A 13302-nucleotide genomic window follows, 5' to 3' on the forward strand; every position below is an offset into this window, starting at 1 on the left:
GAGGCAGCAGATGGCAAAGACACTATTTGCCATCAGCCTGCTCTTTGCCGTCGGGATTTGGGTAGCTGACGGCAAAGAGTGTCTTTGCCATCAGGCAGCAGACGGCAAAGAAGCAGCAGATGGCAAATTCTCTGATTCCAGTAGTGGAAGGATGAAGTGATGATGCGCGTGGGAAATGGTTCCAAGGTTGATGCAATCGCCGTCGGCATAGTCACACTTCAGTTACCATCAGGATTAGTTATGAACTTAAATAATTGTTATTTAGTACCTACGTTAAGCATGAACATTATATCTGGATCTTGTTTATTGCGAGACGGTTACTCATTTAAATTAGAGAATAATGGTTGTTCCATTTTTATGAGTAATATCTTTTATGGTCATGCACCCAATGTGAGAGATTTGTTCATATTGAATCTTGATTGTGATGACACGCATATACATAACATTGAGATCAAAATATGTAGAGTTAACAATGATAGCGCCACCATTTTGTGGCACTACCGCTTAGGTCATATTGACATCAAAATCCATGTCGATGGGCGTTTGGAGTCACTTGATTTCGAATCACTTGACACGTGTGAACCATGCCTCGTGGGAAATATGACTAAGACTCCGTTCTCCGAAACAATGGAGCGTGCAAGTTACTTGTTGGAGATCGTACATACTGATGTGTGCGGACGAATGAGTGTGGAGGCACGAGGAGGATATTGTTATTTTCTCACCTTCACTGATGATTTGAGTAGGTATGGATATATCTACTTGATGAAGCACAAGTCTGAAATGTTTGAAAAGGTCAAACAATTTCAGAGTGAAGTTGAAAATCATCGTAACAAGAAGATCAAGTTCCTACGATCTGATCGAGGGGGTGAATATCTGAGTTTCGAGTTTGGTGCTCACTTAAGACAATGTGGTATGATTTCACAGTTGACACCGCTTGGAACACCACAGCGTAATGGTGTGTCCGAACGTCGTAATCGTACTTTGTTAGATATGGTGCGATCTATGATGTCTCTTACCGATTTGCCATTATCATTTTGGGGTTATGCATTAGAGACAACTGCATTCACTTTAAATAGGGCATCATCAAAATCCGTTGAGACGACACCATATGAGCTATGGCATGGCAAGAGGCCAAAGTTGTTGTTTCTTAAAGTTTAGGGATGCGATGCTTATGTTAAAAAGCTTCAGCCTGAAAAGCTGGAACCCAAAGCGGAAAGGTGCTTCTTCATAGGTTACCCAAAGATACAGTTGGGTACACCTTCTATCTCAGATTCGAGGGCAAAGTGTTTGTTGCTAAGAACAGAGTTTTTCTTGAGATGGAGTTTCTCTCGAAAGAATTGAGTGGGAGGAAGATAGAACTTGATGAGGTTGTAGAACCTCTTCTCCCTCTAGATGGTGGCGCAGGGCAGAGGGAAATCACTATCGAGGCAACACCAGTTGAGGAGGAAGCTAATGATGATGATCATGAAGCTTTGGATCAAGTTACTATCGGACCTCGCAGGTCGACAAGATCACGTACTGCTCCTCAGTGGTACGGGAATCCTGTCTTATCTATAATGTTGCTAGACAACAATGAACCTGCGAATTATGAAGAAGCAATGCTGGGCCCAGATTCCAACAAATGGTTAGAGGCCATGAAGTCCGAGATAGGATCTATGTATGAAAACAAAGTGTGGACTTTAGAAGTATTACCTGAAGGTTGCAAGGCTATTCAGAACAAATTGATTTTTAAGAAGAAGACGAACGCGGACGGTAATGTGACCTTTTGTAAAGCTCGACTTGTGGCAAAGGGTTTTTCACAAGTTCAAGGAGTTGACTACGATGAGACTTTCTCATCGGTAGCGATGCTTAAGTTCGTGTGAATCATGTTAGCAATAGCTGCATTTTTCGATTATGAAATCTGGCAGATAGATGTCAAAACGGCGTTCCTTAATGGTTTTCTTAAGGAAGAGTTGTATATGATGCAACCTGAAGGTTTTGTCGATCCGAAGAATGCTAACGAAGTATGCAAGCTCGAGCGATCCATTTATGGACTGGTGCAAGCATCTTGGAGTTGGAATAAGTGCTTTGATGAGGTGATCAAAGCATTTGGTTTTATACAAGTTGTTAGAGAATCTTGTATTTACAAGAAAGTGAGTGGGAGCTCTGTAGCGTTTCTAATATTATATGTGGATGACATATTTCTGATTGGAAACAATGTGGAGTTTCTAGAGAGCGTAAAAGATTACTTGAACAAATGTTTTTCAATGAAAGACCTAGGAGAAGCTGCTTACATATTAGGCATTAAGATCTATAGGGATAGATCGAAGCGCCCAATAGGACTTCCACAAAGCACATACCTTGATAAAGTTTTGAAGAAGTTCAAAATGGAGCAGTCCAAGAAGGGGTTCTTGCCAGTGTTACAAGGTATTAAGTTGAGTAAGACTCAGTGTCCAGTAACTCCGGAAGATAGAGAAAAGATGAGTACTGTCCCCTATGCTTCAGCCATAGGGTCTATCATGTATGCAATGTTGTGCACAAGACCAAGCGTCAGCCTGGCCATAAGTATGGCAGGCAGGTCTCAAAGTAATCCAGGAGTGGATCACTGGATGGCGGTTAAGAATATTCTAAAGTACCTGAAAAGGACTAAGGAAATTTTTCTCATTTATGGAGGTGACGAAGAGCTCGTCGTAAAGGGTTACGTCGATGCAAGCTTTGACACTGATCCGGATGACTCTAAGTCTCAAACCGGATACGTATTTATTCTTAATGGGGGTGCGGTAAGCTGGTGCAGTTCCAAGCAAAGCGTCGTAGCAGATTCTACATGTGAAGCGGAGAACATGCCTGCCTCGGAGGCAGCTAAGGAGGGTGTCTGGATGAAGCAGTTCATGACGGATCTTGGAGTTGTGCCGAGCGCACTAAATCCAATAACTTTGTTCTGTGACAACACCGGTGCCATTGCTTTAGCAAAGAAACCAAGGTTTCACAAGAAGACAAGACACATCAAACGACGCTTCAACCTCATCCGCGACTACATCGAAGGAGAGGACGTAAATATTTGCAAAGTGCACACAGATCTGAATGTTGTAGATCCGCTGACTAAAACTCTTCCACGAGCGAAGCATGATTAACACCAGAATTGTATGGGTGTTAGATTCATTCCAATGTAAATCGCATGGCGATGTGAGACTAGATTATTGACCCTAGTGCAAGTGGGAGACTGTTGGAAATATGCCCTAGAGGCAATGATAAAATAGTTATTCTTATATTTCCTGTTTCAATATAATCGTTTATTATCCATGCTATAATTGTATTTAATGAATGCATAGATACATGTGTGGATATATAGACAAAACAATGTCCCTAGTAAGCTTCTAGTTGACTAGCGAGTTGATCAAGTATAGTTAAGGTTTTCTGACCATATACAAGTGTTGTCACTTGATAACTGGATCACATCATTACGAGAATTATGTGATGGACAAGACCCAAACTATGAACGTAGCATGTGATCGTGTCATTTTGTTGCTATTGTTTTGTGTGTGTCAAGTATTCATTCATATGACCATGAGATCATGTAACTCACTAACACCGAAGGAATACCTTGTGTGTATCAAACGTCACAATGTTACTGGGTGACTATAAAGGTGCTCTACAGGTATCTACGAAGGTGTCCGTTGAGTTAGCATGCATCAAGACTGGGATTTGTCACTCCGTGTGACAGAGAGGTATCCTGGGGCCCACTCGATTATACAACATCACAACTAAGCCGTGCAAGAAATGTGACTCAAGTGTTAATCACGGGACTTGTATTATGGAACGATTAAATAGACTTGCCGGTAACGAGATTGAAATAGGTACAGGGATACCGACGATCAAATCTCGGGCAAGTAACATATCGAAGGACAAAGGGAATGTTATACAGGATTATATAAATCCTTGGAACAGAGGTTCAACCGATAAGATCTTCGTAAAATATGTAGGATCCAATATGGACATCCAGGTCCCTCTATTGGATATTGACCGGGGAGTGTCTCACGTCATGTCTTCATAGTTCTCGAACCGATAGGGTCTGCACATTTATGGCTCGGTGACGTTTCGGTATAGTTGAGTTATGGGTGTTGGTAAGCGAAGGTTGTTCGGAGTCCCAAATGAGATCACGAACGTCATGAGGGTTTCCGAAATAGTCCGGAAATGAAGATTGATATATAGGATGGTTTCATTTGGTCTCCGGGAAGATTTTGGGCATTACCGACAGTGTACCGAGACTGACGAATGGGTTCCGTGTTTTCACCGGGAGGGGCCCACCCACCCGGGAGAGAGCCTAATAGACCAGGGGTGGCGCACCAAGCCCTTAGTGGGCTGGTGAGGCCAGTCCAAGTGGGCTATGTCAGCTAAGGAGAAAAAACCAAAGAGAAAAAAAGAGGGAGGTGGGAAGGAAGGAGGGGACTCCTCCTCCTCCAAACCGAAGTCCTCCTCCTCCTCTCTCAGTCGGTGCCCTTGGGGCTCCCTTGAGCCCCAAGGCTTGCCTTTCCCCTCCTCCTATATATACTAGAGGCTTTAGGGTTTTTGAGACACTACTTTGCCACGTGCAACTCAGACCTATACTTCGTAGTTCTTCCTCTAGATCGGTTTTCTACGGAGCTCAGGCGGAGCCTTGTAGGAATAGATCATCACCATCACCGGTGCGCCGTCTCTCTGCCGGAGAACTCATCAACTTCCCCTTCTCTCTTGCTGGATCAAGAAGGCGGAGATTGTCATCGAGTTGTACGTGTGCTGAACGCGGAGGTGTCGTTCGTTCGGCGCTAGATCGGAACGGATCATGGGATGATGGTGATTTCAATCACTGATACGTCTCCGTCGTATCTACTTTTCCGAACTCTTTTGCCCTCGTTTTGGACTCTAATTTGCATGATTTGAATGGAACTAACTCGGACTGACGCTGTTTTCAGCAGAATTGCCATGGTGTTGTTTTTGCGTAGAAATAAAAGATCTCGGAATGACCTGGAAATCTACGTGGATTTTTTCTGGAATATATAAAAAATACTGGCGCAAGAATCAACTGGAGGGACGGAGCCCGGAGGTCACAAGCCCACCAAGCCCCCCCCCCTGGCCGGGGCTGGTAGGCTTGTGAGCCCCTCAAAGCTCCGCCGCCCCCAATTCGAGCTCTATATAACCTCTTTCGTCCGGAAAAAAATCAAGGAGAATTGTTCATCGGGTTTTACGATATGGAGGCGCCGCCACCTCCTGTTCTTCCTCTGGAGGGCAGATCTGGAGTCTGTTCTAGGCTCGGGAGAGGGGAGATCATCACCATCATCATCATCAACCTTCCTTCATCGCCAATTCCATGATGCTCTTCACCGTTTGTGAGTAATCTCATCGTAGGCTTGCTATACGGTGATGAGTTGGATGAGATCTATCATGTAATCGAGTTAGTTTTGACGGGGATTGATCCCTAGTATCCACTATGTTCTGAGATTGATGTTACTACTACTTTGCCATGCTTAATGCTTGTCACTAGGGCCCGAGTGCCATGATTTCAGATCTGAACCGATTATGTTGTTGCCAATATATGTGTGTTTTAGATCCTATCTTGCAAATTGTAGTCACCTACTATGTGTTATGACCCGACAACCCCGGAGTGACAATAGCCCGAACCACTCCCGGAGATGAGTATAGTATGAGGAGTTCATGTATTCACCAAGTGTTAATGTGTTGGTCCGGTTCTTTATTAAAAGGAGAACCTTAATATCCCATAGTTTCCATTAGGACCCCGCTGCCACGGGAGGGATGGACAATAGATGTCATGCAAGTTCTTTTCGCTAAGCACGTATGACTACATACGGAATACATGCCTACATTAGATTGACGAACGGGAGATAGTTACTTATCTCTCCGTGTTATAACTGTTACATGATGAATCACATCTAGCATAATCATCCATCACTGATCCAATGCCTACGAGTTTTTCCTACTGGTCCTTGCTACGTTACTTTGCCGCTACTGTTGTCACTGCTACTACTGTTACTCTGTTGCTACTGCTGTTACTCTGCTGCTATTGGTTACTGTTGCTACTGCTGCTATCATACTACCTTGCTACTGATACTTAGCTACAGACACTAAATCTTTCAGGTGTGGTTGAATTGACAGCTCAACTGCTAATACTTGAGAATATTCTTTCGCTTCCCCTTGAGTCGAATCAATAAATTTGGGTTGAATACTCTACCCTCGAAAACTATTGCGATCCCCTATACTTGTGGGTTATCAAGACCTTTTTCTGGCGCCATTGCCAGGGAAGCACAGCTATATTCTCTGAGTCACTTGGGATTTCCATCTGCTGATAACTATGAGGAATCCGATAGATCCAAGAACTAAAGTCTTTCCCTCAACTACGACAACGGGTAAGGAACAACCATCTAGCTCTGCACTTGATTCACCTTCAGTTATGAGTAAGTTTGCGACAACACCTCGAGCTACAAATCTTGATATGTCGCCTGTGCTTGATGATGCTACTTCTGCTGCCCATGATGCTTATGATGATGCTTTGCTTGATACTGCTTTGCCTGATGATGCTATGCTTGATACTGTTTTGCCACTAGGTGCATTCCTTGATGCACAAATTGCTAGAGTTGTTGATAGATGTGATGATACTTCTGAAACTGCTGATACTATTGAAGTAGAACCTACTAGTTTGCCTGCTAGAACTAGCTCTCATATGCTTGAATTGCCTGATACGCCTGAGTGTTATGTTGTGGAGGGAGAGATAGCTGAGGATTTTCTTGCATGTAAGGATAGCTATGATGTTGAGAAATTACTGCTCAAGTGGAAAGAAAAATCTCTGAATGCTAGGATGAAATATGACCCAAAGTTTGCTATGTTGCCTATCTTTGTGACCGATAAGGAATATGAATTCTCTGTCGACCCTAAGGTAATCACTCTGGTCGAATGTGATCCTTTTCACGGTTATGAGTCTAAAACGGTTGTAGCCCATCTTACCAAACTGCACGATATAGCCACCCTATTCACTAGTGAGGAAAAGATTCGCCATTACTATATCCTCAAGCTGTTTCCTTTCTCGCTAGAGGATGATGCTAATACTTGGTTCACTTCTCTTGCTCCTGGTTGTGTGCGTAGCCAAAGGACATGGTCTACTACTTCTCTGAAAAATATTTCCCTGCCCATAAGAAGCAAGCTGCCTTGCAGGAAATATACAACTTTGCTCAAGCTGAAGAAGAGAGTCTCCCACAAGCTTGGGGGAGGCTCGTCCACCTACTGAATGCTTTGCCTGATCACCCTGTTGAGAATAATGAAATACTTCATATCTTCTATACTGGACTTACCGATGCTTCTAGAGACCACCTAGATAGTTGTGTTGGTTGTGTTTTTAGGGAACAAACTGTAGAACAAGCTGAGATTCTACTGAATAACATCTTGTGCAATGAGAACACTTGGCCTATTCCCGAACCACCTCCTAAGCCAACTCCGAAGAAAAGAGGTATTCTATTCCGCAGTCCCGAAGATATGCAACAAGCTAAGACATCTATGCGAGAGAAAGGCATTAAAACTGAAGATGTCAAAAACCTACCACCTATCAAAGAGATCCATGGTCTTGATAACCCGATACAGGTAGTAGAAGTAAATTCTGTGCGTAGGTTTGATGAGAGTGATATTCCGTTTGATAAACCTGCTAGCCTATGCCTGGATGAATTTGATAACATTGTTGCTGAACAACAGAGTTTCAATGATTATGTTAGCAGGCAATTGGAACAAAATGCTCGTATGCTTAGTCATTTAAGTGCTTGTGTGGACAGAAACGTCAATGATCTTAAGGTTCTGAGTAAACATGCCTCTATGATTACTACTCAAGTAGAACAAGTACTTAAAGCTCAGAATGACTTGCTCGATGAGTTGAATGACAATTCTGTCATGGTCGTCACTAGAGGCAGTAGAATGACCCAGGAACCTTTGTATCATGAGGGTCATCCAAAGAGAATTGAACAAGATTCTCAAGGAGTTAGCACTGATGCACCTAGTCATCCTAGAAAGAAGAAGAAATATGATAGGAACCTGCACGCTAGCAACCCTGTTGCTGCTACACGTGAGAGTACAAACGATGCCTCTGTTTCTGGTGCTGAGACACAATCTGGTGATGAACATGAGCCTAATGATAATATCACTAGTGATGTTCATGTTGATGCTCAACCTAGCAGTGATAAGGATGTGGAGATTGAACCTGTTGATCTTGATAACCCACAGCCTAAGAATAGAAGATACGATAAGAATGACTTCACTGCTAGGAAGCATGGTAAAGAAAGGGAACCATGGGTTCAGAAGCCCATGCCCTTTCCTTCTAAACCATCCATGAAAACGGATGATGAGGATTTTGAGCAATTTGTTGAAATGATTAGACCTGTCTTTCTGCAAATGCGTTTGACGGATATGCTCAAAATGTCTCCGTATGCTAAGTACATGAAGGATATTGTGACTAATAAGAGGAGGATACCTGAGAGTGAGATTTCCACCATGCTTGCTAACTATACCTTCAAGGGTGGAACTCCTAAGAAAGTAGGTGATCCCGGTGTGCCCACTATACCTTGCTCCATTAAAGGTAACTACGTTAGAACTGCTTTATGCGACCTTGGATCCGGTGTTAGTGTTATGCCTCTATCTCTTTATCATAGACTTGAACTGGATAAGTTGACACCCACTGAAATCTCTCTCCAAATGGCCGACAAATCAACTGCTTTCCCTATCGGCATTTGCGAGGATGTGCCTGTCGTGGTTGCCAATGTCACTATCTTGACAGACTTTGTTATCTTGGATATTCCCGAGGACGATGCCATGGCGGTCATCCTTGGAAGACCCTTTTTAAACATTGCAGGGGTTGTTATAGATTGCAACAAAGGCAATGTCATTTTCCATGTCAACGGTAATGAGCATACGGTGCACTTTCTGAAGAAACAATATCGAGTACATTGCATCAATGCTATCGAAAAAACTTCATCGATTCTTATTGGGAGCTTTGAATGCCCTATACCTCTTGTTAAGATGAAGTATGATTTGCTTGTTGGGGAGATACACATCCCCATTGAGGTGACATCGTGACTATTCGAAAATTCTCCGTCTTCTTTTGCGATTCAAATTTTTTTGTCAAGGAGAGTGGATCAACCTCGTCGATGGATTTCTTTCAATGACCATGAGACGGATGAATCGAGGAGTCACAAACCTCTGTTTTGAGCTTTCACCTTCGGTTGCTTAGAAGAAAAATGATAGATTTAGTTTAGTTTTCCCTGTTTTCTGCTTTAGCGTCCCGTAGAAAAGTGCCCCGAAAATAAAAGTTCTCCGAACGTCCTGAAAATCAAGTATGATTTTTTCTGGAATTTTTGAGAAATACTGAGATGAATAGCTAGTCTGGGAGATGCGCTAGTGGGCCACAAGCCCGGGAGGCCCGGCCACCCCCCTGGCCGGGGCAGGCAGGCTTGTGGGGCCCACATGCACCCCCTCCACTCATTCTATCTCTCATCCACTTCTCCTACCTCCAGAAAAATTCATTTCGCAGCTCAAACCCGTGTTCTTGCTCCTCTTGCTGGGATTTTCGATCTCCTTGCTCAAAGCACCATTCTCTGAACTATTTTTGGGAAATTACTCCTTGGTAAGTGACTCCTCCATTGGTCCAATTAGTTTTTGCTCTAGCGCCTTATACTTCACGTATTTTTGCTGCCTTGGTGACCATGTTCTTGAGCTTTGCATGCTAATTTTAGCTGGTCCCAAGTAGTTTTGATGCGTAATATGGCCTCTAGGCACATGTGGGAGTAGTTGCTACGAGTTTAGTTGAGCCGTGTTCACTTTTCCTTTGGGTCACTGAAAATTTCAGAAAAGGGAACATGTTCAGGAGAAACTATCATGGTGGTTCCCCAAGCAAGAGAGGTCCCCGTCTTGCGATTCGGGAGCCCGGTCCTTACCAACCGAGGAACGCACCGGTACAACCATGTGAATGGCCTTCTGATGAATTCATGATTGAGGCAGGTTTCAAAGTCGAGTTTGATACACTTGTTCACAACGTCGGACTCGAAGAATTCATCTTCGATAAATGGAACAGTATGTTATGCTCACTGCCTCTTTTGTTCGTAGATTCAAATTTTTAGTTGGTCGTGATACATCTGTACTGTTTGATCTCTATGACAATTCGTACACCATGGATTCAGAGGATTTCAATAGAATTTGCAAGGTACCTATTTGGGGTAGTCTCAATGATCCTCCTAAATCTTCGGTTATAGATTTTTTTCTCTAGTATAACTGTGGGAGAAACTAGAAATATTTCACAGGCTACCATGGGGCGCATTCATTTTCCTGCCTTGCATTACTTTGCCCTCTTCATAGGCAGATGCATGAATGGCAAGATTGATCATTATCATCTCTGCGCACCAGACCTTAGTATTCTTAAGAGCGCAGTAACGGGTGATAGAAGCTTCAACATGGGAGCTATAATAGCAAGGAGGCGGAATAATAATGCTAATGAAGGAGATTTCTTTGGTGGGATCTATGCCACTCGCATAGCGAATTTCCTTGGAGTATCCGTCCGCGAAGGAGATCCCCGCTCCATACAGCTTTCCTTGACCGCGTCGCTTTGACACGCTACCAGTTCCTTGAGAGGGATGATGAATCACTCCTATACCGTTTAATATTTAACGGCAGCGTGTTTTCCATATTACCCTTCCTGCTCCTGCCTTCTTTGACTTTCAGGTAAAACGGAGATATTACATAACCAGAGGAGAGGCAGAGGAGTATGAGAGGGAGGAAAAGGCTGCTCGTCTCCGAGAGGCAGCTAATCAGGCAGTGGCTGCAGCGCTCCCATACAACCCCCATTATGATTTCGGATATCGCCCAGACCATCCATGGGAGTAGACCAACTTAGGCCAAAATCCTAAGCTTGGGGGAGTACTTGTTTCTCACCGACTTTACATTCTTGCTTATGCTTTCACTTTGTTCGTCGGTGTTCACACTTTGCCACTGTATCATCCATGCTAGTTTATTTGTTTTTCTCGTTTTCTTTTTGTGTGTCTGTCTAGTTTGAGAAAACCCCAAAAGATTTTCTTGTTCTTCTTTTGCTTGTTGGGAGCTTTCCCGTGTAAATAGTTTTCTTTTTTCTTTGGGTCAAGGTAGAAGACCATGGTTACAATGTTTAGTGGCTCTCGCATGCATATCTGTTTATCTGTTAAAGAGCCCTATTATTTTGTCTTCTCCTTTGTGTTGCCTGCAGATTCTAGCATAGTCCAATGCACGAGCACTCTTACTATTGTTCACATCATTCGACCGTGCAAGTGAAAGGCAATAATGACGATATATGATGAAGTGACTGAGCCTGGAAAAGTTGGTATGAACTCAATCTATTTTGTTTTTGTAAATATGACTAGCTCATCGTTCCTGATTTACCTTTGTTGTGAGAAAAACATGTTTGCAATGACAACTTAGAGATCATAGTTGTTGATGGCATGCTTACTTAGCTAGGAGCTTATAATGGTTTGTCTTGGATGCCCACATGAATTTTGAGATGACTGTGATGTAGTATGATAGGATGGTATCCTCCTTTGAATGATTCAAGTGGCTTGACATGGCGCATGTTCACGCATGTAGTTGAAACAAAATCAACATAGCCTCTATGATATTCATGTTCATGGTGATTTATGTCCTACTCATGCTTGCATTCAATGTTGGTTAATCTCAATGCATTTTGATGACTATTATCGCTCCCTAGTTGGTCGCTTCCCAGTCTTTTGCTAGCCTTCACTTGTACTAAGCGGGAATACTGCTTGTGCATCCACTTCCCTAAACCCAAAGTTGTTCCATATGAGTCCACCATACCTACCTATATGCAGTATCTACCTGCCGTTCCAAGTAAATTTGCATGTGCCACTCTCTAAATCTTCAAGAAATAATTTGTTTTGCATGCCCGAACCGCTCATGTGGTGACAGGGGGCTATCAGTATCTTCCATGCTAGGCGTGTTATCCTCGATATTTGTTTATTCACTATCATTCACAAGAAAGGGGCCGGTAATTGGAATGCCCAGTTCCATGCTCAAATCGAAAAGATAATTGCAAACAAAACTCCCCGTGGATTGATGTTGGTATGGACGGCACCCGAGTATTCGGCTAGTCGTGGAGTGTGATTGATTGGTGGTGGGGGAGTCAAAACTTTACTTTTCTGTTGGGGAACCGCCTATAGCATGTATAGCGTGGAACATGGTGAGAACTCTTAGTCATTGCATTGACAATGAAAGCATGCCACCCAAAATTATTATCTCTGTTTACAAAGCTTGAGCTCTGGCACCTTTGCAAATCAATGCTTCCCTCTGCGAAGGGCATGTCTATTTATTTTCCTATTGAGTCATCCTCCTCTTGAAAAAGCACCAATTAGGGAGCACCTCTTTCATTTTTATGCTTTGCTTTTAACTGTGTTGAGTATGACTGTGAGTGGATCTTCTTTGCCATGAATTACAATGTTTAGTCAGCCCTTGGTCTTTGAAGGTGCTCTGCATTTATGTTTTGCGGTCTCGGAAAGAGCTAGCGAGATACCATTTGTTCGCACTGCTTCATGATTGTTTTGATTGAAGTGTTGACGTTCGAGACTTAATATTATTTGCTTGCTAGTTGATTATGCCATTGATATGAGTTTACCGTGAGACCTAGATGTCATTTGCTTATGTGGTTTACTTGTGATCTTGCTCAAATTCTGGATATGAGTTAGACATAGTTGCAACAACAAGATCAAACATAGTTCATCAAAGTTTTTCTTTTGTCTCTTTCAGTTTGTCAACTGAACTGCTTGAGGACAAGCAAGGCTTTAAGCTTGGGGAGTTGATACGTCTCCGTCGTATCTACTTTTCCGAACTCTTTTGCCCTTGTTTTGGACTCTAATTTGCATGATTTGAATGGAACTAACCCGGACTAACGCTGTTTTCAGCAGAATTGCCATGGTGTTGTTTTTGCGCAGAAATAAAAGTTCTTGGAATGACCTGGAAATCTACGTGGAATTTTTCTAGAATATATATAAAATACTAGCGCAAGAATCAACTGGAGGGACGGAGCCAGGAGGTCACAAGCCCACCAGGCCCGCCCCCCTGGCCGGGGCTGGCAGGCTTGTGAGCCCCTCGGAGCTCCGCCGCCCCCAATTCCAGCTCTATATAACCTCTTTCATCCGGAAAAAAAATCAAGGAGAAGAGTTCATTGCGTTTTATGATACGGAGGCGCCGCCACCTCCTGTTCTTCCTCTGGAGGGCATATCTGGAGTCCGTTCTGGGCTCCGGAGAGGGGAGATCGTCGCCATC

This window comes from Hordeum vulgare, chromosome 6H (genome assembly GCF_904849725.1).
Source record: "Hordeum vulgare subsp. vulgare chromosome 6H, MorexV3_pseudomolecules_assembly, whole genome shotgun sequence".
NCBI lineage: Eukaryota > Viridiplantae > Streptophyta > Magnoliopsida > Poales > Poaceae > Hordeum > Hordeum vulgare.